General features: G+C 39.3%; 1 protein-coding gene across 3 annotated transcripts in view; it reads left to right on the plus strand.

Moving 5' to 3' along the window:
* Window positions 1–26,420, plus strand: part of DMD (dystrophin) — a 2,108,520-nt gene that overhangs the window by 317,605 nt on the left and 1,764,495 nt on the right. The gene's annotated exons all lie outside the window — the stretch shown is intronic.

A 26,420-nucleotide genomic window follows, 5' to 3' on the forward strand; every position in this document is an offset into this window, starting at 1 on the left:
GATTTCTAAGTTGAAGGCAGATTGTGCTGCTGAAAATGATCAGTCAATGCAGAACATTAACCAACCTTTAAATGCAGTTTTGATTGACAGTTATGTTTTGCATAACTTTTGTAGGTGCTTCACACATTTTGTTTCAATAACATCAGCTTTGTGTTAATACAGAAACTGAACATTTGGAATAGTCCCTTTCACACACACTCTTTGTGAGTCTCATTAGAATAAGAGTTAAGAAGCTCACTAGGAAATGAGAAGTGCAAATATGTACAAAGCAGTGATACTAAACCGAGATTTTATTTCGTGCCTGTAAATACATTTTGGTCTTTCTTTTAAAGACAAGGCCTTTATAAAACAGAAAGATTTTAAGGTTCACTTTCGACAAATTCGGACATGGTCAAATGAGCTACCCTACTTAATATACAGAATTAGCTCCAAAACTAGGCCACTGGGTCAAAACAACCTTGCATTCAGCCTAAGATAATCACTTAGATTTAATCTGCAAAAGACAGATTGTGGAAGATAACTTCAAATATTTTATTAAATAAATGAAGGAATATTTGAATATATACTTTGTAATACAATATTTACCTTTTAAAATGCATACCTGCTTCTGCTTATATGTGCTCCATTGAATTAATCTTCCCATATGTCCCCTGCTAAGAAGGAAAGGATGTGTAGAACAGCGTATTTCTAAAGCATAAAACAATGTTAAAAATGCATGTAGGAAAAAAATGAAAATCTTTATGGAAATCATTTCATAGTGCTTCAAACCTAAAGCAATACTAGTAAGAAACTTTCCAATGTGGATTCCTCCCCCCTCATTTTAAGCCTTCTTCTCAAACTTGGAGGTATGAAGTGACAGTTGCTATGGCTTACAGATGTCTAATAATACATTACAGTTTACTTTGTAAGCCTTGTCCCTAGTGGCTGACTAAATGCCATTTCTTATTATTACAAACCTTTTATTAATCTCTTTTAAATACTTTTTAATTTCTATATTTGTGTTTTATTCATAAGACAGATTTATCTAGAAACTTCAGAGGCTAGTTAATGGTTTATGAGTTCAAGCTGAGCTGAATATAGCTAAGCTCTGTCTTGCTTGACATTTCATCAAAAGCTGTGTTGATTTGTAATGTTTACGGACCTATTCATTGAACCTTCACAGCTTGAACTATGCCACCAAGCTTGTTGACACTGCTGACTTCCTCTCCCAGTGATTTTGCAATCTCAGAAGAAAAGTTTAGAACAAATGAGTTATAACAAACTTGCTACAGTTGATAAAATATGTCGTTATGACAATAAAGTTGATCATGTTGTTGCCCATAGTATGCTAGAAAGAAATTTGGGTACTATCACAAACTCTTTTCTAAGCAGGCGAGAGCACGAAGTTCCCTGCCACGTTAACTTCCATGATGGACTGTAGCACTAAATATGGTTTAATTAGCTGATTAAGGGAATAGACTTATTAATTATGAAACTAATGACTTACTTTTGTAAATATGTAGCCTTATTATTTTACACTATGAAATCAAATGGCTACCTGGCATTACTTATAGATCTAAGTCTGTGAGGAAGTATATTAAATAAGTAAAAAATAACAAAGTGAATCAGGAAGTTTGTAAATATCTTGGAAGAACACACTCAGCTTCACAAGCAATCAAAATACAAGCTCTGTGATGCTTCTGAACATCATCTCTGCATGCTTCTTATTTTTAGCAGTTAAAAAGAAGTATTCTTATTATACAGCTACTACTGTTATGAGAGCAATACAGAACATTACCATGGTCCGAGATACTACTCTTTATATAGCCTGAATTGAAATAGGTGCCATTATTGTGATTACCTAGTATCACCATGAAAGCAAACGAAAATACATGAGGATGTTTAAAATTAAATGAATAAAATGTCTTGTGCAATCCAAGACAAATTAATTTCACTTCAATTTTTTTTAACCACCCTTGTTCTATTGTTGAGTAAAATGGCATAGTTGCTCATTCAGCTTCTGGCACCACTTGGGGTATATACAGATGGCAATTTTTGAACCTCTACAAAATAAGTTGAAAATGTATGAACTTAAGTGCTTTTTTATTGACTTGAATAAGCTCTGAATAGGGTCCTTGGCTCTTTTTTTTTTTTTTTTAAACAATGAATGCACAAAATTTAGACATTCTTAAAGTAGAATCTGGGATTACATTTCAGGATAACACTAGCACTTAGTGATTGCTAAATTCAAATCATGTTTAAAAGGTACACTATAAATATTTTTTTAAAAAATCATATTTTAGTATGACTCTGTTTTTCAAATTAAACAGTCATCTAACCTAATGCCACTTTCTTCTAGACTGCATAAAGTTTGCTTTTATTATTTAAGTCATATGACCAGAATGAGAAGTCTTAAGATTAAGGGCAATATTGAAGCTCTTATTAAATTTTTATAGAGTTCAGCAACAAATATTTTCTACACAATTTTATTAGTACTTTTAAAGATCTTTATTATAATGTAGTATATTTGTGACATAATTAAAGAGAATAATATAGTGCATCATATTTGTTGTATGCCACATTATGCAGAACTTTGAAACAGTTTGGGACCATGTCTTGTGGTCTGAATTTACCATTTGTGCTTTCTTTAAGAGGCAGCTAAGAAATACCAGTCAGAGTCGTCATATTTTAGCATTGGTGACCATAGGGATTTCCCTCTGTTGAAACACATTAGAAAAGGAATTAACTTGAAGTATTCCAAAACAGGTCTCCTATTGCAATCTTTCTTAAACTTAATGAAAGGAGTTGTTTTTACATAAAGTGTATGCTCCGTCAATTACGGTGGGGCATCCAAAGTGCCTATAACCCACCCAAATACAATCTGAAATAAGGATAATATTTCTCTTCTACCCACTACAAATCATCTATTGTTAGAGGCAAGTTCTAAGTTGTAAGAAAAGCAGGCACTGAATTCTGAGTGGAAAAATAGTACATGAGTTGTCACCCTTGAACCAGCTACTGAAAGGATTATAACAAGAAGGTCCCATCAGCAGACACTATACTACGTATATATTGTTTTGTAATTATAGAAGTAATAGGGAAAATTGAGGTTATATGTACAATATTTTATTTCAAAGGTAGATTCTCTCTTTGCCCACAAAACAAACACAAACCATAGAATGTGGTCTTTCTAACAAGAGGACAAGATTGCTGTTCGCTTTTATATGACTCTAATGAAAAAGAGAGTGCAATTGGCAATGGAAAATTTTGAAGCCTTAGAACCCTTAGAATTGAGTCAGGAGAAAGAAATAAACTTTCCGACATAAAATTATATTTTCTGCTGGTCAAATATAATCATTCTGACAAAATCATGGGGTATCACGGTCTCTGCTTGCCAGAAGGAAGGTTCAGGAAAGCAAGAATCAATAGGTTTCTTGAGAAAATGGAAGTCAGAATTAATTGTAAGGACTCTGGCAATAGTTTTTCATCTCCACCTCAACATTGTGGAGGGACAGGAAAGGAAAAGAAACTCATAAATCATAGTTTCATAATTTCTGTGACTGTTCTGAAAGAAATTATTATCCAGGGCCTCATGAAATGCATTTTAGAATACTCAAGGAGCTGATTGAGGAGGTATCTGAGCTATCATCTTTGAAAAAGATGGGAGATATTCGAGATGACTAGAAAATATAGTGCCCATCTATAAAAAGGTAAATAAGGACAACCCAGGAAATTACAGATCAGTCAGCTTAACTACTGTGCCAGGAAAGATAACAGATCAAATAATTAAGGAATCCATCGGTAAACATCTGGAAGATAATGAGGTGATATGTAATAGCATTGACTTGTAAAGAATAAATCATGTCAAACTAACTGATAGCTTTCTTTGATAGGATAACAAGCCTTGTGGATAAGGGAGAAGCAGTAGACTGGTATACCTAGATTTTAGTAAAGCATTTGATACATTCCTGCATAACTTTTTTTTATCAATAAACCAAGGAAATACAATGCAGATGTGGTTACTATAAGGTGGGTGCATAACCAGTTGGATAACCATTCTCAGATAGTAGTTATCAATGGTTCACAGACATGAGGGAAAGGCATAACAGATGTGGTTCCATATAGATCATTTTTGGTTAGGGGAGGGTAGGTGTGAAGAGGTCATAAATTCCATATAACAAAATGTTTAGAATATAAGCTCCTCAGCACATGGACCATTCTTTCTATGTGTATGTACAGTATTTAGAAAAAGAGGCTTCCTTTGGCTATTACTGTAAAACACATAAATGAGATATAACTCTAGTATATTGACATCCAGTAACTTAATTCTAGACCTTACTCAAGTAAATAGGCATTATACAGGAAAGGAAATGGGGTAAATACATTGTAGAATGGTTCTCCCTGGGGAAGATATGTGTCAAGCTCTCATGCCCAGCAGACAGCTGAAACATGATTTTTTATTTTTATTTTTTGCTAACCTTTGTCTAAATCCTCCTGGATAAAGTGCGATGTGATTGAAATAAAAGCATTTAGAGAAGAAAATTGTCTAGTTGTTCATAACCTCAAAAGAATATCCCTGTTTCTATTACAATAATAGCTATAGAATCCCTCTAGGATTGAAGTGTGGCAGTCTTAACTTGGCTGAGGAGATCCTTTGTTTTCCAAGGCTAACCTCAGCATTAAAACTACCTCCCCCAATCCTCCCAACAACTGAAGAGCTCTTGCTAATGTTCTCTAGGCCAGAGGTGTAAAGGCACTGCATTCTCAATGAAGATCCACTTTAGAATTTGTTTTCCCATTCATCTAGTAGAAACTGTTGACTTTGACAGTGCATTATAATGCTAATTTGCTTACTCATGTTTTTGCACTGAGTGGGCCATGTTTACTGAGAGGCTCTGGTGCAATTTAAAATGATGCAAACTATTCTTGGGGGGATCTTTTTTCATGATTTAGAAAAAGGCACACAACTCTCGAAGATGCTAAGTGTCAGACTACTGGCAAAAGTAGATAAGACTAGTAGCAGGAGCCAGGAACTTAAGCCAAGAGTCAAAGCCTGAGGCAGAGTCAGAGACTGAGCCAAGAGGGAACAGGAGGTGCCAGTTAGTGTTGGATTCAAGAGTCAGATTGTAAGTCAAGATCAATACCAGGAATTCAGAAGCAGAGAGGTAAGGTAGTTATGACAACTAGCTAGAAACCTTCATTGTTACCTAGACATTTCTTGATATGCTCTGTAGGCTTATGCAGTTGAAGAAGCCACTCGGGGACTGCTAAAACAGGACTTTTCTCGGTGTGCAATGCTTAAGGTGTAATAGTCCTGCAGGCCTGGGTTTGATTCCATCTATCCTTATATCATTCCTCACTCATATCATGCTTGGCTGGGTTTTTTCTGAGTGAGGTGCACTGACGGCTGCCACAAGGTTGGGTGCATGGACCTAGGATATCAACTCCCAGGATTGCTCTTTGAGATTATAGCTTTCCAAATCAGAGACACTTGAGGGAACCATGTTACATTTTAGAGGCCAGTATATTGTGAACTGAATATTTGTCATGAACATGGCCTTGCACTGCAGGAGAGGCAGTTGTGTTCAGTGCACACAGGGGCTGCTGCTGTGTGACTTCAATAGAGGCACCTGAAACACTGGGTGTACTCGAATCTGAGTACTCAGAGCTGGTTTGCAACAGGACTTGTCTGTGCAAGGTGTTGTGTTGAAAGACACACCTTCTGTTTCATAGCAAATACCAGGCCTGCCCAATGATGATGGACAGTTTCTCACCTGTAGTCCTTCTTTATGCATTGAAGAAGTGTTGTAAGCACTTACTGGCCCTCATGGATCTGAATGTTGATAAAGGTGATATTTGTGTAGAAAGAACTCTGCACAGTTGAGAATAAAGTCAGTAATGTTGGCAAATTCTGCTTGGAGCAAGAGGGCTGACCAATCATTCTAATGATAATTCATAAAGCTTCACAGGAATTGCTCCAAAATCTGGTTTATTCTGAATGATAATCAGACTATGGATGGTAAGTTAAGGACTTTGATTTGATCTGATGACTTCAGTAACTAAGCTAGATTGCAGGTATCTATTATAGGATTGGGTGGGTGATGTTCTGTGTCCTGAAATATGCAGGAGGTCAGTCTAGTTCGGTGGTTCTCACAGTGGACTGTGGGACCACACAGGTAAGCTGCTGATGGGACCATGCCACTTTGTTTGCCTAAATTATCCACAGCCATGGAACCTTGCAGCTTCCATTGGCTGTGGTTTGCTGTTTCCAGCCAAAGGAAGCTGTGGGAGGTGGCATGGCTGGGATCAAGATGGTCCCTTATGGCCTTAAAATCTATGAATCTATGAGACTTATAAGCATGACCTAGAAACAACCATAAAGTTTTATGCCAAAACTGTGACACACATTCTGGTCCTCTGTCAGACAATCCATTTGGGGGACTCCCCATTGACAGCTGATATGTTTCCCTGGAGCTAACCTGTTTGCTCTGCAGAGGACAGATATGTAACAGGGATGAAGTAGCCATTTTATTTAGTTAGTCACCATGAGAAAACTTGACTGTAAAATCTAGGGTAATGGCTGCCAAGTGTTTAGATGAGGTTTCTGAAGGCACTAAGGTACAATGATGTAGCTCATAAGAGTGGACCTTTGTGCATGTAGAGGCAATGGGTACCATTACTGTAGATTACTAGAAGGAGCTGGCAATGAGTGATAAGTCTTTTGGTCACTGAAGTGGCCCACAAGCAGATCCTCAACATCGTCTGTTGGGGTTGTCCTCACAGAATGTATAGAATAAGCCACCTCACGTCCCTTACTTTTTCCTCAGGTTTCCTGGGAAATGGCTCCTCCTTCCTAGCTGAACAGATTAGTAGCAGGAGGTCATGAGGAATAGCAGCCTCCATGAAGTTATAGGGATTGAGTCAGCATGAATGCACCTCACAGCAGTTGTCGTGATTGGGGAAGTATCCTCCTTTCTAGGTCAGGGCAGTGACTACCTTGGTCTGGACTTTTGGGTGATAGGTGTTGATAAAATTAAAACATATGAAGAATAGAACCCACTGGAGCTCTTTGTTGGTTCAGCACTTTTGACCTATGGTGATATTTTGTGGTCTGTAGACACCTCTATCAGGTGATGAGTACTTTTGTGCATTGGACTCACCATTCCTTGAATACAGCTTTGATTTCTGGAAGCGCCTTATTCTGCCATTTTGAGATCCTGGGAGTAGTAGGTATATGGGAGTAAGTGTTGTTGGGGATCCACAGCTTTGGTGAAATAGTTTGCTAATTGCTACATTAGATGCATCAGTTTTTACAAAGGCTCAATTTGGGTCTGCATGGAGGACAAATTGAGTTGGTTGAATCCCTTTTGAGTTTCTGGAAACCAAGTGAAGGAGGTTTGTTTTGCAGAGGAACCCTGCCAGTGGGGATAATTAGTCTGAAAAGCCAGGAATGATTTGCCTATAAAAACTGACAAACTCTCGGAAGAAGAATACCTCTTGATATTCTTGGGGAGTGCCCCAGACAAAACATTGTTCATCTTGGGTCCATTCAAAATCCTTCAAGGAACAAAATATAACCTAAGAATTATAAGGACTGCTGATCATAGCTGCACTTCTCAAGTTTTGAAAATAGGCCATGACATTTGAGCTGACGTAGGATTGACCAGACATACTGACTGTGCTGTTTAGTGTAGATAGATGACACTGTTCTAGCTACAGGGTCTTAAATTCACAGCCCATGGACCATCTATGTGCCGGAGCATATTCACAATCCAGCTCAGCCCAGGAGATCCAGCGATGTGCCCGTAGCCTTACCCCAAACCCTTCCCCTTCCCATCACTGCCACACCTTGCCCTGCTCTTCCCCCCACCCCATTGCACCCCATTTCATGACCAGGAAAACATCCATAGTTTGAGTGACTGTGCTCCTAAATGAACATATCCACACTGATTCAAACAATTTGCTTTGAAGACTAGATTTTCTGCTGGTGAATCACATTTGTTTTACTGTCAAGTATCAGAGGGGTAGCCGTGTTACTCTGGATCTGCAAAAGCAACAAGGAGTCCTGTAGCACCTTATAGACTAACAGATGTATTGTAGCATAAGCTTTCGTGGGCAAGGACCCACATCTGATTGATTTACTGGTTGTTCAGTGTCCAGAATTCTCTGAGTTTCTGAGTGACATTATATTTCCAGTTCCCTCCTGTTTGTTAAGATTTGTTACTATTGTAGAAGTCATTGATGCAAATAAGAGCTCTTACTGTGATGTGAGGTGTTTTAGGGGTCTAACTGGAAGTTGAAGACCATACACATGTCAGCAGATTAGCTTTCTTTTCTCCTACAAGGATCATGTCTCTTGTACTGATTTTGCTGGAAGATGAGCCTGTTAGTTTAACTGAGGAATTATTATTATTATTATTATTATTATTATTATTATTATTCAGGCTTGCTCTTGTAATTGGATTCCTCTTGATGAAGTGTCCATCATGTCAGAGAAGGCTTTATTCATCATTGAATTACTGACTGTTTAATTGAAAACTCCTTGTTCTGCTTCAACTAATCTTCCAAACATATAATCAGAAGATTCTAATGAAACCCTATCACTGACTTGCAACAGTTGGTCCTGATTTAGATTTTAGTTACATCAGTGTAAATCAGAAGGAGTAACTCCAGTTTGAAAGCACTCTTCTCCTGTCTTCTCATTAGGAATTTTGAAATGTTGCAGGAACTCCAAATGCAGGAAATGGTGAACTTGGTATCCTCAGATGACAAAAAAGTAGATATTTGGTAGCTAAGGTAGTCAGAACTGAAGTCAAACCTAAAGCAGAAGAATTCATAATCAAGTGCCAGGCCATGATCAATACCAAGAACCAGAATCCAATTCAGGTTTAAGGGTCTGGGTCAGGAGGCAAGGCAGATATCAAGTCAAGGTAGAAATGAGGAGTTCAAGAGTAGGGAGCTGGAATGGTCATGATATGAACATTTTTTTCTCCTGGATGCTTCCTTGAATGCTCCTTGGGCCCTTATGTGTGGTTAACCCCAGTCAGGAGCTAGGAGACTTCTGCCTGTCAGATCCCTTGAGACAGAATTTCCCGTAGTATTTGTCCCCAAATGTGCCAGCTAATTATGGCTGCTGCTAGGTAGCAGCATTGCTGTGTGTCTGCCTAATTGCAATATAATGGTTTTATGTAGCACCAGATGCTAATACGATAACATTTTTTTTTCCTGGAGAGAGATTCCTTTTTTTATTAGGCCTGGAATACATTGTTTTGCAACTTGAGTTAACCTGACCCATGACAAGCCATGGTGCTAACACTTTGAGAATTTTTTAAAAAATAGAAAGGATGCTTCTGTGTCTTCTTAAGATTGTTGAGAATCAGAAATGCACAAAGCACATCAAATGTTTAAATGGAATTTAATGAGCACCTTCGTTCAGAAAAAAGTTTCACGTTAGCAACTAAAATAGGATAATATTTTTCATATTATTGGTTGCTACAGCACACTTGTTTGTTTTTCTTTTCTAGTCAATTGTCTTTCTTTAGTAAGTTGCTTTTGATAAATGAGCATCATGTATAACTGAAGCTATGTAACAGACTAATTTGTTATGTTGTATAGAATGAAGTTTTTATGAGAAGGAAATAGTCTGTCTTTGCGGCTAATTGCAGGGGCAATCATAACTCATGAAGACTCTGATAAGATTATAATGTGAGCATCCTCAGCCATCCTTGCCAGTATTGTATGCTTAAAAACCCTCAAAGGTGGGAGGGATGTTGCACTTCCAATTACAATGCAGATTTATTATTATTGAATAAGATTACTTCCGTGCACATGTGGTTTTCTTGTAAATGCCTTTTTTGGGAAGAGAGTGAAATAACTATTTACTAAATAGCTTCATAGAAGCTCTGTATTTGAAGATTGAAAATGGATTTCTAGTTTAATGGGAAAGAAGACTTGCAGTTAAAGCTGCATTAGTTAGGCGGGAGAAAAATCTTAATTAGTTTACAACTCATGATATATAACAAAATATAATTTATTGGTGTTTATTATATTGCTGCCTTTGTGCTTAAATAATGAACTGAAATAATTCAGAATTTGAAAGGTGTCAGAATGACTTCTTGCTCTGCATCTGGGGTCCACTGTCAATTCTGGGATCAGTATCCTCACCCTGGTTAGAATGGGTGCTGGAAAGAAGGCTAATCCAAGAATAAATGTAGTGAGGGAGTGAGACACAGAGGAGAGTGGGGGAGATGGGAAATGGCTCAGCCCTTGAACATGACTGAAAGATGTGTTGTCCTATTTAGAAAACCAGTTGGACAGTTAGAAAAACCCCATCCCAAAGGCAGCACCATTCAAATGTAAGTTTTGTATAGCTCTGTATCAGAAGGCAAGACTGGCCTATGGAAGTTAAGAATGCACCAGAACAAGTCACTGCCAGTGACAGTATCAGTCTCTTTTGCAATCAGGTCCTGCTCAGCTGTGTGTGAGTGTTCTTATGCCTGTATAATTTCCCAGATGCTGCTTTCTGTTCTGAGAGAAACACAGACAGGATCTCTATGAATTCCTCTGGGAAACCTTTGGTGTCTAGAGGCTAATAGATTAGCTGGATATTCAGGCTAGTTTTGTCTCAGGATTCACCAGTTTAAGTAGATGCATTCAATTTTGTTTCAATCGAGCTTTTCCTGCATTTGAATTTAGGAGTGAACAGATCAGGCATTCTCCTGATTTGTCCTCCCTCGGACTCAATCTGTGGTGAGCAGACCATTCGGGAAGGGCAAGGTAAGCTAGTGCTAGGCCTTTGATGACAATCAGTCCAGGTTCTATGATGCTGACAAAGGCAAATGAGTCGGCAATAAAATGATGAATGGTAAAATGTTTATTGACTCTGAATTGATCAGCATGAGGTATTTGTTAGCTTTGATATCCTTGTGAGGCAGCTGGTTGCAGAATTCTGGATGTAGCTGTCTGGTAATCTCTGCAGTCAATGGCTGGTGTTTCCTCTGTTAATTTAATCTTGTTAATGCCTTATGTTCGGTAGGAATGTAGGGGTGACTTTGTCCTTTTTGACCATCATGGTGTATCAAATGCCAGTAGGGCAACAAGACTGCTCAAATCCAAAAGGGACTGTGTAAAATGATCTGTTGATGATCTTGGACATACACTCAGTATTCCTAAGAGATGCTATGTGTATCCTTGATATCCTAACACGCTCTTCTTTGAGAATGGACAACACTTCTCTTCAGAGTACAGGAAAGTGATTTTCAAATGGGCATCATTTACAAAAAAAAAAAAAATTGTTAGGTCAAGAGGCTGGTGAGAGAGGCAGCTTGTCTCCTGAGGTGGTGGTAGTACAACGCAGCGGTGGTACATCATCCTGGGGCAAGGAGTGAGAATGAATAGCTATTTTTTATGTCAGGGCTTCCCTGCTGAGCCCCCAACACTATCTCCTTTCATTTGAGCTCATAGTGCCAGGTTTATGGAGGTTATTATGATAACCTCTAGGTATTGTTTCCAAGATGTAGCATTCTACATATTCTCCTTTCAAATGATGGAAGCACCAGGGAGCCTTAAGGTGAATTTAATCACTTATGTATTCCAGAGACCTGCATATAGGAGATGTCTTGATTTCTGCAGAGTAGGTTTTCTAAATTTCTATAATCAACTGTGGCATAATATCGATGTCTTGCCTTACATTTAGTTTTGAGGAAAAAATACCTTGAATAGAATATTTCTGTTAATCCTTTCCAAATATTTTCTGTAAGGAACTCTTTAACAGAAAACCGCTATTTTTCTCATGAAAAGCAGTGGCAGGAATTGGTCCTAAGTAAAGATTTCGCCAGACCTATGTAGAAGCATTTCTCCTCAGAAGTACTCTATCTAGAAGTAAGCCTACCATGCTCTAAGGGGCTCTTTCAGAACCACTGATGTTCACAGAAAAACTTTGGTAGGCTTTGGATGAATGCCTATGAGTTTTTTGTATGTCCATTTCATACCAATAAAGCGAGAGAACATATATCACAAGTCAGCCCTGTCTTACTATCTCCTCCTTTCCTTATCTGTACACTACAGAAAGAACGTTGCAAATGGGTTATGCTTCTTTACTAGACTGGTTATTCTACTGCAGATGTTACTGACAAATATTTAAATATATATAATCCTATTAATAACATACCATTTGATTTACATATGTCAAAATGGTCGTGATTTAGCTCTCATATCTTGTATATTTGCATACAGAGAGAATATTTTCATGTTGGAGCTATAACCATCTGCATTATTAATATTAGAAGTACTCCCATTACAAGTGACTATTTTCGTGCTTGAGAAATCTGTTAATTTTCACGTGTTCTTGACATCCGGTTGCATTTTGTGTGTTCTCTGTCTGCAGCAGTTTATTTCCTTACACCATTGTGATGAGTGAATTATTTTTCTGTCATGTACTCTTCTTAGTTCTGCTTTCCTAAGGTTTAATGAGATGCACCTGCACTATTGTATTTATATAGCTATAAATTGTGTGACTCTTAAAAACATGACTTAAAATTTTATAGGATACTAGTGGGTTGTGCCCTGTGCTCACTACACTTGCCAACACCCACCCCCAACCCTGCCGGCCGCTTTCATTTTCACGGCCAGAGTGCATGATGATGTCATTCTGTTGCCTAACAGGAAAAACTTTCTTAGATATAGAGAGAGAGATTGCATGTAACTGTGTAGGGAGTTTTATTATACTTTTATTCTTACTCCTTGTCTACTGGACTGCCACAAAATTAGTGTCTGAACATTACAAATGGCTCAATTTGACCATAGTCTTACTCCAAAGCTTGCCTTCTCTTCATAGGACAAGGGATTAATGCTGTTAAACACGTCAATGCAAATTCTAAATGGATAATTGAATATTCACTTTGTTTCTAGCATATAATCTCAACACATACTTTAATATTTACAACTTTTAATTGCTTTGTTAATTGAGAAGAAAAACTATGATGTGGCCTGTTTGATAGGTGAGAATCATTATCTGCTGTGAGAATTGGTAGTTGTCCAGAGAGAAGAAGGTTAGTGATATAGAAATACATACAAGGATCATACCTACAAAGTTCACCTTACTCATTAAGTGCTTACCTTACTCTTTCTATCAAGGGAGAAAGATAGATAATTTGAAAGACCTGATTTGGTGGCCTGGGGGAAAACTTTAATTTATACCAAAGAATAGGTATGTAAGAAAGTACATAGAGAACCTCTATACATTAAACTTCTTATAAACTGTTGACGATGTTGAAGAGATGACTAAGAAACACACTTATACATCACAGTGGAACTTATTTAGCCACTTGGTTATTTTTTTCTAGATGTGTCTAATTTTTTGGTGGTTATTGTTGCTTGATTTTAGGTTGCAGGTTTATGCAAATGCCTTCAATTTTTTTAAATCTGATGGGTTTTTTTTTTATGAGCTACACATCATAGGCTATGCAAAAGTACATGTTCATTTTATCATTATTACTAAAGTTGATCAATTATTTTTAATTTGAAAACTTGAAAGGAAAATAGGGAAATTTTGCTATATTTATTGGCATTTTTAACCGGCTCTTATTCCTGCTTTCCTGTAATGTAAAATAAACCAATTCTGATCACTTTAAAAGAAAGGAATTCAATGGGTTCATCTTTTTTAAAAGTACCTGAGTTAGGAAAAGGGGATTTAGGAGACGGAGGGTTGGTCTATATGGGCCAGTTGGTGCCCAACACATTGGTGTCCTTTCAGTTCACATCCATAAAGTGTACAATGTTGCACTGACAAGAGGACTTGTGCTACTATGTACCTAAGGCCTTTTTCAAACGATAACTTGGCTGCTTTTGAAACGTATCCCGGATCACTAGTGGATGAAAGGAAGAAAAAATATGATGCTAATATGACTACGTGTGAATGATATTAATGCTAGTGCATGGGAACCAGACAGTAAAGTTGACTGAAAACTCTTTGTAAGGAAAAAGGAAACAGGTGAGTTAATTTTTATCATCCAAAGCAGGGCATAAAGTCTGATTAACAGAGAAAATTTAAGATAATTTGTAACACTCTCTGAGATACAGTGTGGCATTTGCATCTCCATTGCCTTCAACAGGAGTGAGACACTACATTTATTAGCTGCACTTTGCTGACCTTTGTGATAGAGAGATGAGGTCATGACCCTGGCTTCTAGTTCCTGAACTGGAGCAAGAGCAACTTGAACAAGCACTCTGCAGAGCTCCTGAACTACTACTGAGCGAGGTCTTTATGTAAGAGAGGGGACAGTTTCTTGCACTGCTCTAAGCCTTGTACAGCCACATGAAGTCCTCTCACAATCTGGCTGTAAGGCACCACTATTATTTAATGGTAAGGAAGAGTTTGAAGTTTACAATGACAGTGCCCCTCTTATGAACATAGAACTCTTGTGTCACCTTTCACTGTTTGTGGTATAGAAGAACAAAATGATTTAAACCATTGCATTGCTAATGGTACACAAAATAAAAAGGGCTAACTAATAGAAAGGGAAATAGCAACATTGATGGTTCTTTCCCAGAGTTTTCCAAAGTACAACTGCAATTTGATTGCTGAGAAAAGTAGCTTATGTTTGAAAGCGTACTCAACTGTAAATTCTGAGATGATGTTTTGAAAGACCGGGAATCTTGACTCTTCCTTCGGACTTCTCAGTAACTGCATTGGTATTAGCATAGCCACTTTCAATTGCAGAAGAATAGTCTAGTTGATGACTGTGTTTTCTATAAGCTGAGTGCTTGATTGGCCACCTAGGACAGATCCCAGTGTTGCCCAGCTCATTAGCAGAGCACCCACATCCAGCAGCATTTGTTTCAACTCATGGTGCACATCTGCACATGCCTCCGTGCATAAAACAAAATTTATTTCACAGATGATAGGAAAAATTAGAGGGAAAATTGGTTGGGGATCATATCTGAAAAACATTGTATTTCAGTAGCATTTTAGAGACTGTCCACTACATCAGTGTGGGCAGCCACAAAGCATGACACACATTGTTGAGGCCTGCAGTTTCCTAGAGGTCTTTGTGCCTTAAACATGTGAACAAGAATGCTGCGGCTTAGCTTGACCAGACTATATACACCAAATAAATGTCTGAAAGCAGATATTTAGATATGGTTTAATGCTTCTCTGAAGGACAAAATATAGCATGGTTATCATTTTCAAGTAGGGAAGCAGAACAACTGTGTACAAGTATGATGCAATATGTTACAGGGAACAATTTGTACTTAGGGAGCCAACATTTCATTTTGCTCTAAATCAGGCTGTTTTTTGATGCATTGCTAAATACTTATGGCATTTCTAACAGCATCTGCTGTGTTAGTATCATCTTGGGTATAATGACATGTGTGCTAAGAGGGATGATGATTTTACCAGAAGCTGAATCACTGTGCTATTGCATGGGTGAAATTCCTAAAACCCCAAGTGAAAACATCTGAAATATCAAACCTGCTGGTGATATTCTCAACCAGTGTTTCTTAAAATGGGCCCTGGACCCACTTTGAGAATGCTGTTAACAGGAAGCTCTGGTTTGTTTACATCATGGATCTGGAGCCACGGAGCCTTGTGGGTCCCATTGGCTCAGGTTCACTGTTTGAAGCCAAGAGGGACCTCAGGAAGCGGCATGGCCAGGGCCGCTGCTTTCCTCCCCTTGGCGGCAAATGGCAAACTGGAGCCAAGCAGAGCTACAAAGCTCCGTGGCTCCGGAGCCATTAAGTAAACAAACCATGGTGGCCCATTAGCAGTTTTCTCAAAGTGGGCTCGTGAACAAACAGAGCTCTCAACTATGCATGTAGCTCTTCTTAGCAATTTATTCTGACTCAACAGACATTCTAGGCTTCAGAGTGTGATGTTTAGAGTTCTTGTTGCATAGGTGGTTTTTGTTGCACTGTGAGATTTGTGGTGATTTGTACTGATGCTAAGTGAGGGGGGTGATCTCTGGGCAATGTCATAGTTAGGGTAATTGTGTGTACTGGTTGTGTTGTTGTATAGATAGGTTTTGTTGTGCTAGGAAAATTTGTGTTGATCTGTGTAGATTGCAGTTGAATGCATGGATATGGCAGTTGGGTTTTGTAATCTACTATCTGTATAGTCTCCCTCATACACCAGTGAAACTCTCATGTGCAAATTAGCAGTATAGTCAAAGTGGAGACTGACTGAGTTACTTCTGATATCACAGTGGTTTAGATTCTTGTCATTTGCATATCTACATGCCTTATAGTAGTTGTACACCACATAGGTGTAATTTATAAAGTCAAAAGAGCTGAGAACTTCACATTGTACATAACAAATTGTTACAAGGAGCAGGGAGAAAAAATATTCTTAACTTCTGAGAATAGTACAAGAAGCAATTGCAGCAAGAGATGTATAGGTTACACATTATGAAAAACTGCTTAACCCTCAGAGTGGTTAACCACTTCAATAAATTGCCTCGGGAGGTTGTGAAATCTCTATCACTGGAGATTAAGAGCAGATTAGATAAACACCTGTCAGAAATAGCTGAGATAACACTTAGCCCTGTCATTCGAGCCGGGGAATGGACTAGATGACCTCTCACGATCCCTTAGGGTGTATCTGAACTATATGGTTCCATCGATGGAGCCATGTAGATTAGGCTGATTGGCAGAGGGAAATGAAGCTACGATTTAAATAATCGTGGCTTCATTTAAATTTAAATGGCTGCTGCGCTCTGCCGACCAGCTGATGATCAGCTGTTTGTCGGCAGATAGGGACAGTCTGGACACGCCGCTGTTAACAAGGAAGCTTTCCGATGCATACCTGTGCCGGTCGACAAAGGCTTCCTTGTCGACAGTGGCACATCCAGACTGCCCCGATCTGCCGACAAACAGCTGATCATCAGCTAGTCGGCAGAGCATGGCAGCCATTTAAATTTAAATGAAGCCACGATTATTTAAATCGCGGCTTCATTTCCCTCTGCCAATCAGCCTAATCTACATGGCTCCATCGATGGAGCCATGTAGTTTAGACACACCCTTACAGTTCTGTGATTCTATGATCTCTGTGATGGTTCATCTTGGTGATGTTCTGAACCATAAAGAGCTCTCAAATGTGCTTGTAGCTGTTTCCATTGCTGCACTCTGACTCTACAGATATACCAACCTTCAGAGCAGGGGTGGGTAAATAACATCCCAGGGGCCAGATCCATTTCCCCAGGGTTAGTGACTGGCAGGCTACCATTGTTATATTTGCCTGTGCCTCCACAAGTATGGGGGATTGCAGGTCCTGTTGGCCACAGATTGCCATTCCTGGCCAATGGGATCTGCAGGAAGCAGTGCCCTTGTCCACAGTGCTTCCCACAGCTTCCATTGGCTGGGAAAGGCGATCCGTGGTCAACGGGAGCTGCAGTCACCCATACTTGCAGAGGCACAGCCAGATAAAATGGCAGCGGCCTGCCAGGTGCTAACTCTGGAGAACCGCCACTAATTTATTACCCACTCCTGCCTCAGAGTGACACATTGTCATTCCTGGAATCTTATTATATAGACCACCACTGAAATATTGACCTATACATCTCTGCTTGCTCAATACCCGATACAATCGCAGCTGGGTAAATAGATGTATATCTGTAACTAGAAGTATGTGACTGTTACATAAATCAGACACAAAGGGCATCACAGTAGCAGAATATCTCAGTCCTAGAAATGTGTGAATGCTTCATTCTTCTTGAGAATTTGCCTGCCTTTAAGGTCTTCTCAAAGTTAGTGTTACTCTGTCTGTTTCCTTCTGAGATGCAATGAGCTTCTAAAGAAACCATGCATGCACACAAAAAGCTCACATACTAGGAAGCCTAAGCATTATATGAAATTACAAGTTGATGAGGTAACTGGCTTTGTGAATATGGGAAAGTCAGTGGATGTGATATACCTTGACTTTAGCAAAGCTTTTGATAGGGTCTCCCACAATATTCTTGCCAGAAAGTTAAGGGAATATGGATTGGATAAATGCACTGTAAGATGGATAGGAAGCTTCCTAGACTATTGGGCCCAAAGGGTAGTGATCAATAGCTCGATGTCAGGTTGGCGGTCGGTTTCTAGCAGAGTGCCCCAAGGATCTGTTCCAGGGCCAGTTTTGTTCAACATCTTTATTAATGATCTGGATGAGGGGATGGATTGCACCCTCAGTAAGTTTGCAGATGACGCTAAGCTAGGGGGAGAGGTAGATACGCTGGAGGGCAGGGATAGGGTCCAGAGTGACCTGGACAGATTAGAGGATCAGGCCAAAAGAAATCTGATGAGATTCAACAAGGGCAAGTATACTTGGGATGGAAGAATCCCAAGCACTTGGGACAGAAGAATCCCAAGCATTGTTACAGGCTGGGGACTGAATGGCTAAGTAGCAGTTCAGCAGAGAAGGACGTGGGGATTACAGTGGATGAGAAGCTGGATATGTGTCAACAGTGTGCCCTTGTAGACAAGAAGGCTAATGCATATTAGGGTGCATTAGGAGGAGCATTGCCAGTAGATCCAGAGAAGTGATTATTCCTACTTATTCAACTCTGGTGACGCCATATCTGGAGTATTGTGTCCAGTTCTGGGCACCCCACTATAGAGAGGATATGGACACATTGGAGAGGGTCCGGTGGAGGGCAACCAAAATGATTAGGGGGCTGGAACACATGACCTATGAGGAGAAACTGAGGGATTTGGGTTTGTTTAGTCTGCAGAAGAGAAGAGTGAGGGGGGATTTGATAGCAGCCTTCAACTTCCTGAAGGGAGGTTCCAAAGAAGATAGAGAAAGACTGTTCACAGTAGTGATGGATGTCAGAATAAGGAGTAATGGTCTCAAGTTACAGTGGGGGAGGTCTAGGTTGGATATTAGGAAAAACTATTCACTAGGAGGGTGGTGAAGCACTGGAATGGATTAGGGAATAGGTGGTGGAATCTCCATCCCTAGAGGTTTTTAAGTCTTGGGTTGACAAAGCCCTGTCTGGGTTGATTTAGTTGGGATTGGTCCTGCCTTGGGCAGGGGGCTAGACTTGATGACCTCCTGAGGTCCCTTCCAGCTCTATGATTCTTTGTTTTATTGAATTTATTTATTCTTAGGGAGATGAGACAGGAATGGTAAAAACTGGTAAATGTTGCTCAGCTCAAGCTGCATACTGAAAAAAAACACAGCAGTGTGGGTGTTGCAGTAGCTGTGGCAACATGTGGTAACTCTCAAAGTCTCAGCCCATATTGAACAATGGCTTGCCTGAGCTGGTGCCTGTGTTAAACTGTCCACATTGCCATTTTTGGTAGACAATCTCTTAGCAGATTAAGAAAAGTTGTGTCCTCAAATTAGGTGCTCTTTTATGTTTCTTGTATAGGGAAATGCTCTTTCTTTTCAAATGAATTGATTGTTCTGCCACATTTTAGTAATTTCTTTCATCTGTATAATTCAATATTAAAATATATTGAAACATTGGAATCCTGGATATCCATGTCCTCGGAATTTACACCGAGTAAGTCTGGACATTTTATTAGTTTATTGAAACAAGGTCAGACTTCAAAAGGTATTTAGGTATTGCTCTGTTCGGTACAGAAATGCTTCAGGGATAAATGCACAAAAGGAGTTAGGCCACCAAGCCAATGTTTAGGTGCTATGGCCATTCACAAAATGATGTTCTGCTGCTACCTGTCATAGTGGGCACCTCAATTTCAACCAATAGGCATGCAGAATGCTGCCTATGTCTTGATGGTAGCCATCGGTAATGAGTGAGTTGATGCTCTTGCACATGACTAAATGCTGTTTTTGTCCTCAAACTAGGCATTCCCCGTCTATCTTGCCTCTGTGGCCCAGTCCCATAGGCATGCTCAGAACATGCCTACTCTGCACATAACACAGCCAGGGGCACACAGGTTGGTAAGTTGTGGGGCAGGAGAGCTAGCCAAAATATCCAATAGACGCAGTAGTTTGGGCACTCATCTCTTCCTGATTTGGAGCAGCCACTTCAACTCAGATCTCATCCAGGACAGGTGGGTGTCCTGTCCACCAGGCTATTGCATATTCTGGAGTGGATCTCACAAGTGCGGATGGTCCTAGAGTTTGGACTCCAGCCTAAATCCACTTGTCTTTGCTGCAATTGAACAACGCTTAATCCAAGTCCTGCTAACAGGAGACAGCTGATTCAGGATAGTCCCAGACATTTATTTGCATTGAAAACATATCCTACAAGTCTCATTGAAAATTAATGGTACTCAGGCTCCTATGTGCCTAAAACATGTATAAAATAAGGTTTAGGCTCCAAAGTCCATTAAAGGTTGCAATACTGAGTGAAATAAGGCTTAACTACTATTAAAATCTGGATGCTGTAAATATATATATTTGTGGAGGTAATTTTTAATATATTATCAGAGTACATCAGTGATTATGATGTATACATTCTACAAAAATCACAAAACCAACCAAACAGAAACACCCTCTACAAATATATACATAAGTACAGAACAGATAGAAAAAGCTAGTCAATGGATCATTCCACAGATTAAGTTCAGATTGAGAATGAAATAAATCATAGACTATGTATAAAGTATTCGGTTTGGAAGTTATTAATATTAATTAAATCATTTGGAATTAAGAAAGGTATATTTGTACATTGACTGTGAAGTCAAAAATAGTCATGAATGCAGAGCCTTTAATCTTGGCAGAGTTAAGTACTAAGATGTCGTATAAATTGATTAGATTTAGAGGTAATGAACTTAAAGGTTAATTAGTGTAGGTAGATTGTTCTTAAGTTATTTAGACAAGAGTTGGATTTTACATATTTTTCCATCCACTGAACAATTAATATGCACACAGAAGTAACCTCAAAAATAATTTAAATAATGCTTAGCATTTCTTATGAAATACTGTATCTTTGTAGGCTTATTAGGCTGAAATTTATGTCATGAATAGAAATGTTGTGACACAGGTTTTACCACAGCTGATTAATAGAGCCGAACACTTTTCTAGACAATGCAGTTGGAACAATGAAATACTTTCATGGTATCTTAAAACAGAAATATTTAATGTAACATATCATAATAAAGTCTACTCTGACAGCTAATATCAAATGGTTTATTTCATATTTAGAAGGAAGTGTTTCTAAAATTGGTTTTTGCTTTGTATATGAAGATACATGAACAACATCTTGTTGTAATATGGATTCTTTTCTTTTAAATAATGGGACTATAACGTGGGTTAGATATAAAGGGACAGAAAATAGCAATCACATGCTACATTATTTCTACCCAATTTCATCTGTAAGAAAAATAAGTTAACTACATTCATGGCCACAGAACTTAGTAAAGTTGAGTGCTGGATCTCCTTTGGGGGAAAAAAAAAAAGGTAGCTAGGACAATTTCTGCCAGATGGCAAACAGTCTCTCCCTACCCTCCCCAAACATATGGTTTCAGAATTGCAGGTTTTAATCCTAATACAGTTCTTGGGATGCTGGTTAGAAAAGATTACATAATTTTCTGCCAGATTTTAGTTTAGTTGTCAATTATTGTCAGATCTGGTAACTATATGTGTCGTAAAAGTTGAATTTTTTTGAAAGTTTCTATTAAAACAGCTTAGCCCTTTCACAGAACAAAATAAGCTTATATAAGTATATAAGCTTATTACAGCCATTTAATTGAGAATTTTTTATACCCCTGTACTTTAGAAAACACACTAGAAATTTAAAAGGGGGATGGTCTTCATATTAGGGATATGCCTTCCACCATCTCCTTGAAATATTGCCAAATTGGCACCAAATTAAAAAGTCTTCCAAAAATTCAGTTCACGCTGCTCACTAGAGACTTTTTAAGAGTTTGACAGCCAAATTATTTGCAGATGCTGTGTCATGAAGTATGTTCAATGTGAGAATGCAGAGACTGAGTAGGACAGTCCCTGCAGTTGACCGCTGTCCTATCAAGCAGTGGAATGGGAGCAAGTCATCCTCTCTTCTGAGTAGGCTTGCTAACCTTACCGGTTTCACCAGCATTTTCAAAAAATCGGCTCTGAAGCAAAACTAGGATATTTTAAGTCACTAGAAGTCCAGTGGCACAGCAGGACTAAGGTAGTCACCCTGTCAGCCACATCACTCCCAGCAGTGACTGGCACATCCCTGTGTCACCTGGGGGCATGGACGGGGGTGTCTCCAAGCACCAACTCTGCAACTCCTATTGTACAGGAACTGTGGCCAATGAGAGATACAGGAGTAGAGCCTATGGGCACAAGTGGTGTTCAGGGTCCCCTGGCTCCCTCACATAAGATTTGGATATGCCAGCCACTTCCAGGAGTGGAGCCTAGTTTAGCACTGCTGCGCCACTGACCAGGAACCACCCATGGTAAGTGCTACCTGGCCAGAGCCCGCACCTCTCAAACTCTCCTGCATCCCAAACTTCTACTACAGCTCAGAGCCCCTCTTGCACACAAACCCCTACCCCAACCCTGATCCCCCTCCCTGAGGCAGCATTCCAAATCCTCTCCTGCACTGCAACCTGTAGCTCCAGTCATGAGCACCCTCCCCCACTCCACAGCCCTTCCTACACTTCAATCCCCTGCCCCAGCCTGGTGAAAATGAGTGAAGGTGGGGAAGAGCAAGCAACAGAGCAGGCACCAAAGGGAACAAGAATGGAGTGACTAGGGTGAGGCCTTGAAGAAGAGATGGGGCAGGAGTGGGGCAAGTGTTTGGGGTTCTTGGCAACTGTTCCTCTGAATGCTCTCTCCTTTCTCCCCCTGCCATTGCTAGACCTCTGACAATGTGTAGGACAAGGACCATGAAGTAGCCTGACTGAAATGCAGAGTGGTCAGGACCTGGATGAGTGGATTCAGGCCTGGGGAGAAAAATTGTGGGGCCCTGTACATCATGTTCACTGGGCTGCCATTTCCTCAACTTCACTTGATTTACACAGAGGTGATCATAGAGTTAGAAAGGACCGCAAGGTCACCTAGTCTAACTGTAGTATATCTTATTACTTGTATGTTTATTTCAAATGGAGAGCTGAGCTTGAGGCCCTGCTACAATTGTTTTCCCTTCTCCTCAGCCTTGTGCAATCTGGAAGCAATAGATTTGAGTCAAGGAGACTTTGGGGAAAGATTGAAAGCTGAGAGGGGTCCAGGGACAAGAAGCCTGGTGTGGGAGCAATAGAGTTGCAGGGGCAGGAGGGAGATTGGACCTGGGAGCGAGTGGGAGTGTAAATGACAGATTGAGCCAGGAGCTGGACAGAGACAAAAGAAGGATTAATTACCATAACACTGTCCATCCTGTCTGATTAATATGGCAGGAGTCCTGTGGGAAAATAGTGTGTAATTGTGCAATGAAAGGATGTTTTTTAATACATATGTATACAAGGAGGCTGAAGAAAGGTTGCATAGCCAACCTTAAATCTGGCATTCCCTAATTTTTGAGGGCTTGACTTTGCAACCTTAACATTTTCTTAACATGTTTGTGTGTAATATACACGAGCATCACTTTAAATAGAAGTCAGCTATTATTTTTTAAAAAATATGACCAAAGCAGAAAGCGGTGATGAACATATAATAATGAGCATTGGTCACCTTTAGGTACCCAACAGTATGACAGGGTGACTGTGCAAATCTAAAATACCTGTTAGCAAGTGCTTGAGAAGACGTTTCTGTTTCTGTTGAAAAGACGTTACATGAGTTCTGTGTCTCACTGACAAAGGTGGCTCATTACTTTCTCCATGGACAAATAGATTGAGAGCTGAGTAGTTCTCTTACTGTAGGCCTTGGAAAGCCAAGTCTTGAGCTAGAATTGGCTATAAGTTATCACAGTGATAACTTCTGTCAGTAAAACCAGGCTCCAGACAAGTGAAGAGCATTTGAGTCTACAAAGTGCCTTGTCTTATAGAAGTTTGAAGAAAATCAACCTAGTAACAAACAAGTAGTTTTAAAGTTAAGCAGAAAATCTATCCTCTCTTTGTCTTGACTCTTACATATTATGGCATGTTTAGTTATGAATGTCTGTTGTATAAATTAATTATGTTTATCTTGGTTTTAGGAAGGTTAGACTTGTATAGTTATTTTAAAAAGAAAAGTCTATTTATACTAATTACAGAACAGATCTTTGATTTGGACCATGTCCTTGGCTTGGACTGAGGTATTCTTGGAGCAGAATCTGGAGGCTGATTTCATCCAGGTGTAAGCTAGATCAACCTCAGGTTGATTTAAATCATGAAGACAGTAATTGCCTAATAAATGGTTGACATCCGAGAGGAATCTGCAGAAACTTGGAAACAGCTTTCTGTGGCACAAAGGAGAGACCATGCAAGAATTGAGCATCTGTCTGATAATTAATAAATGCATTTTGTCTGCTAATTAACATAAAATCAAAGCATATCACTGAGGGTATATCTACACTACAAAGTTTTTTTGGAAAAATGGCTGGAAAAACTTGAAAAACATCCACACTGCAATTGCATTCTTCCACAAGAAAATCAAAAGAACAGAGGGGGTTTTCCAGCATTGGTAATCCTCATTCTATGAGGAAGAAGCCTTTTTTTGAAAGAGCTCTTTTGCAAAAAGGCACGCCTGGACGAGGAAGAGGAAGTTCTTTTGGAAGCAGAGGAAAGAGGAAGAAAAAGCACAGGTGCCCTGGGGGCCATTCCGTCCATAGCAATCACAGCTTACATGTGAGAGAGTGTCCATTCAGTGTGGATGCTCTCTTTTGAAAAAGCAGATCACTTTTTTGATGCACGTTTGCAGTGTGGACGCGCTCTTTCGGAAGTTTTTTTTGAAGATCTCTTCTGAAATAAGCTTCTTCCAAAAGAAGCCTGTAATTTAGATGTAGCCTGAAGGAGACTTAGGTGCCTGAGGAAGAGGTATAAGGATAGCCTGAAGACCAACTTGCAGTGGACAGTTTGAACTAGCTGCTGCAGACAGGACTAACTGGCGTTCCCTTACGAGAAAAGCAGTAACAAAGTTTGAGGATGACTGCCGCCAACACCTCGCAGCTGCATGTGAAAGACAACATAGAGCTGTGTTCTCTCCGGTCCTGATAACCAGTGTCCCATGCCCTATTTGTAGCCGCATGTGTGCTTCGACCTTTGGGCTCCGGAGCCACATGAGTCTCCACAAATGAAATGCACAATATGTCTTCCTCAGCTCCCGAGAGACAACAAACAGGTGAAGCAGACTTAAAGTAAGATAACATATTAGAATACATTAGATTTTATTTACTAATTAGAATAATATATTTTTCCTTAAAGGACTATTTTTTAAATTAAGTAGGTTTGCAAAATGTTCATGTATTTATCTAAAATGAAACTATCTCAGGCTTTCCAAAGATAAACCAAGGCACAAACAGTGAGATTAATAGAAGCTTTTCCAGTGACTGGAATACATGTAGGATTATGCTGAGTTTGTATATAATTATGAACCCTAAATACATGTGTGGATGGCAATCTTAGTTAAATTCAGTACTGGTATACTTTGGAAGTTGTGACTTCTAGCTTGCATTACATGATAGTAAGAGTTCCAATATCATCCAGATCCTGTGTTTTAGCAAATGTGAGAAATATTTACTAATCTACCTTTTTGAAATCTATGGGATTATTCATTGATGGTTAGCAAATTGAGTGGCAGATTACTTTGGAGACTAAAACTCCCATTGAGATACTGGGTTCCAATGGCATAAAATTACATTGACTTACTCATGAGGAGTATGGGAGCAGGGGCTAGGGCAGAACCAAAGGTGGCTAACATTGCCCAAGATTGGGTTTGGTTAGAAAATCAGCAGAGGAAGATGTTTTTTAAGAAAACTCCTGCAGTTGGCCTATGGACACTTGCCTAATAAGCATTGCCTTCCCTCTTCTGTCCCTATGAAGGGTAAAGACTGAGTCCCTTCCAATGTGTTGAATTTCCCCTGAGTGGGAAGATGGTGCAAGAAAGCAAATTATCCATCTATGCATGCCAGTATTGCTGAATTTAGTCTTTTTGACAAGATAAGCTTATGAGGATATGTTAATAGGGTTGCCAATTTTGACTGATCACATTCCTAGAGGTTTCCTCCCATGACATAATCTTTAATTAAAGATTAAGGCCCATTCTGTAGGTTTGGCAACCCTATGAAATGGATGCATTGGCTTTTATTTGATTTCCATTCTTTTCACTTTGTTATATATCTTGGTGGCAATAAGGGCAAGTTTTAAACCGACTGCTATTAATTCTAAGTATTCTGGAGCTTTTCTTCTTGATTTTTGAGACCATATTAGGGGAAAAGAATGAAATAAAGGTATCATTATTAATTCCACCATAGAATACTATTTTAATATAGGTAAATTAAATGTTATTACAATAGCAGGTTTTGGAATGTGATTGTTTCATATGCACAGTAGTTGAAAATCCTCCCTTCAAATAAGGACACTTTTGTTTATAGGAAGATACTTTCCACTTCAGTGCTTTTTCTCAATATTTGAAACAAATTGGATGT

This window comes from Pelodiscus sinensis, chromosome 1 (genome assembly GCF_049634645.1).
Source record: "Pelodiscus sinensis isolate JC-2024 chromosome 1, ASM4963464v1, whole genome shotgun sequence".
Lineage (NCBI taxonomy): Eukaryota > Metazoa > Chordata > Testudines > Trionychidae > Pelodiscus > Pelodiscus sinensis.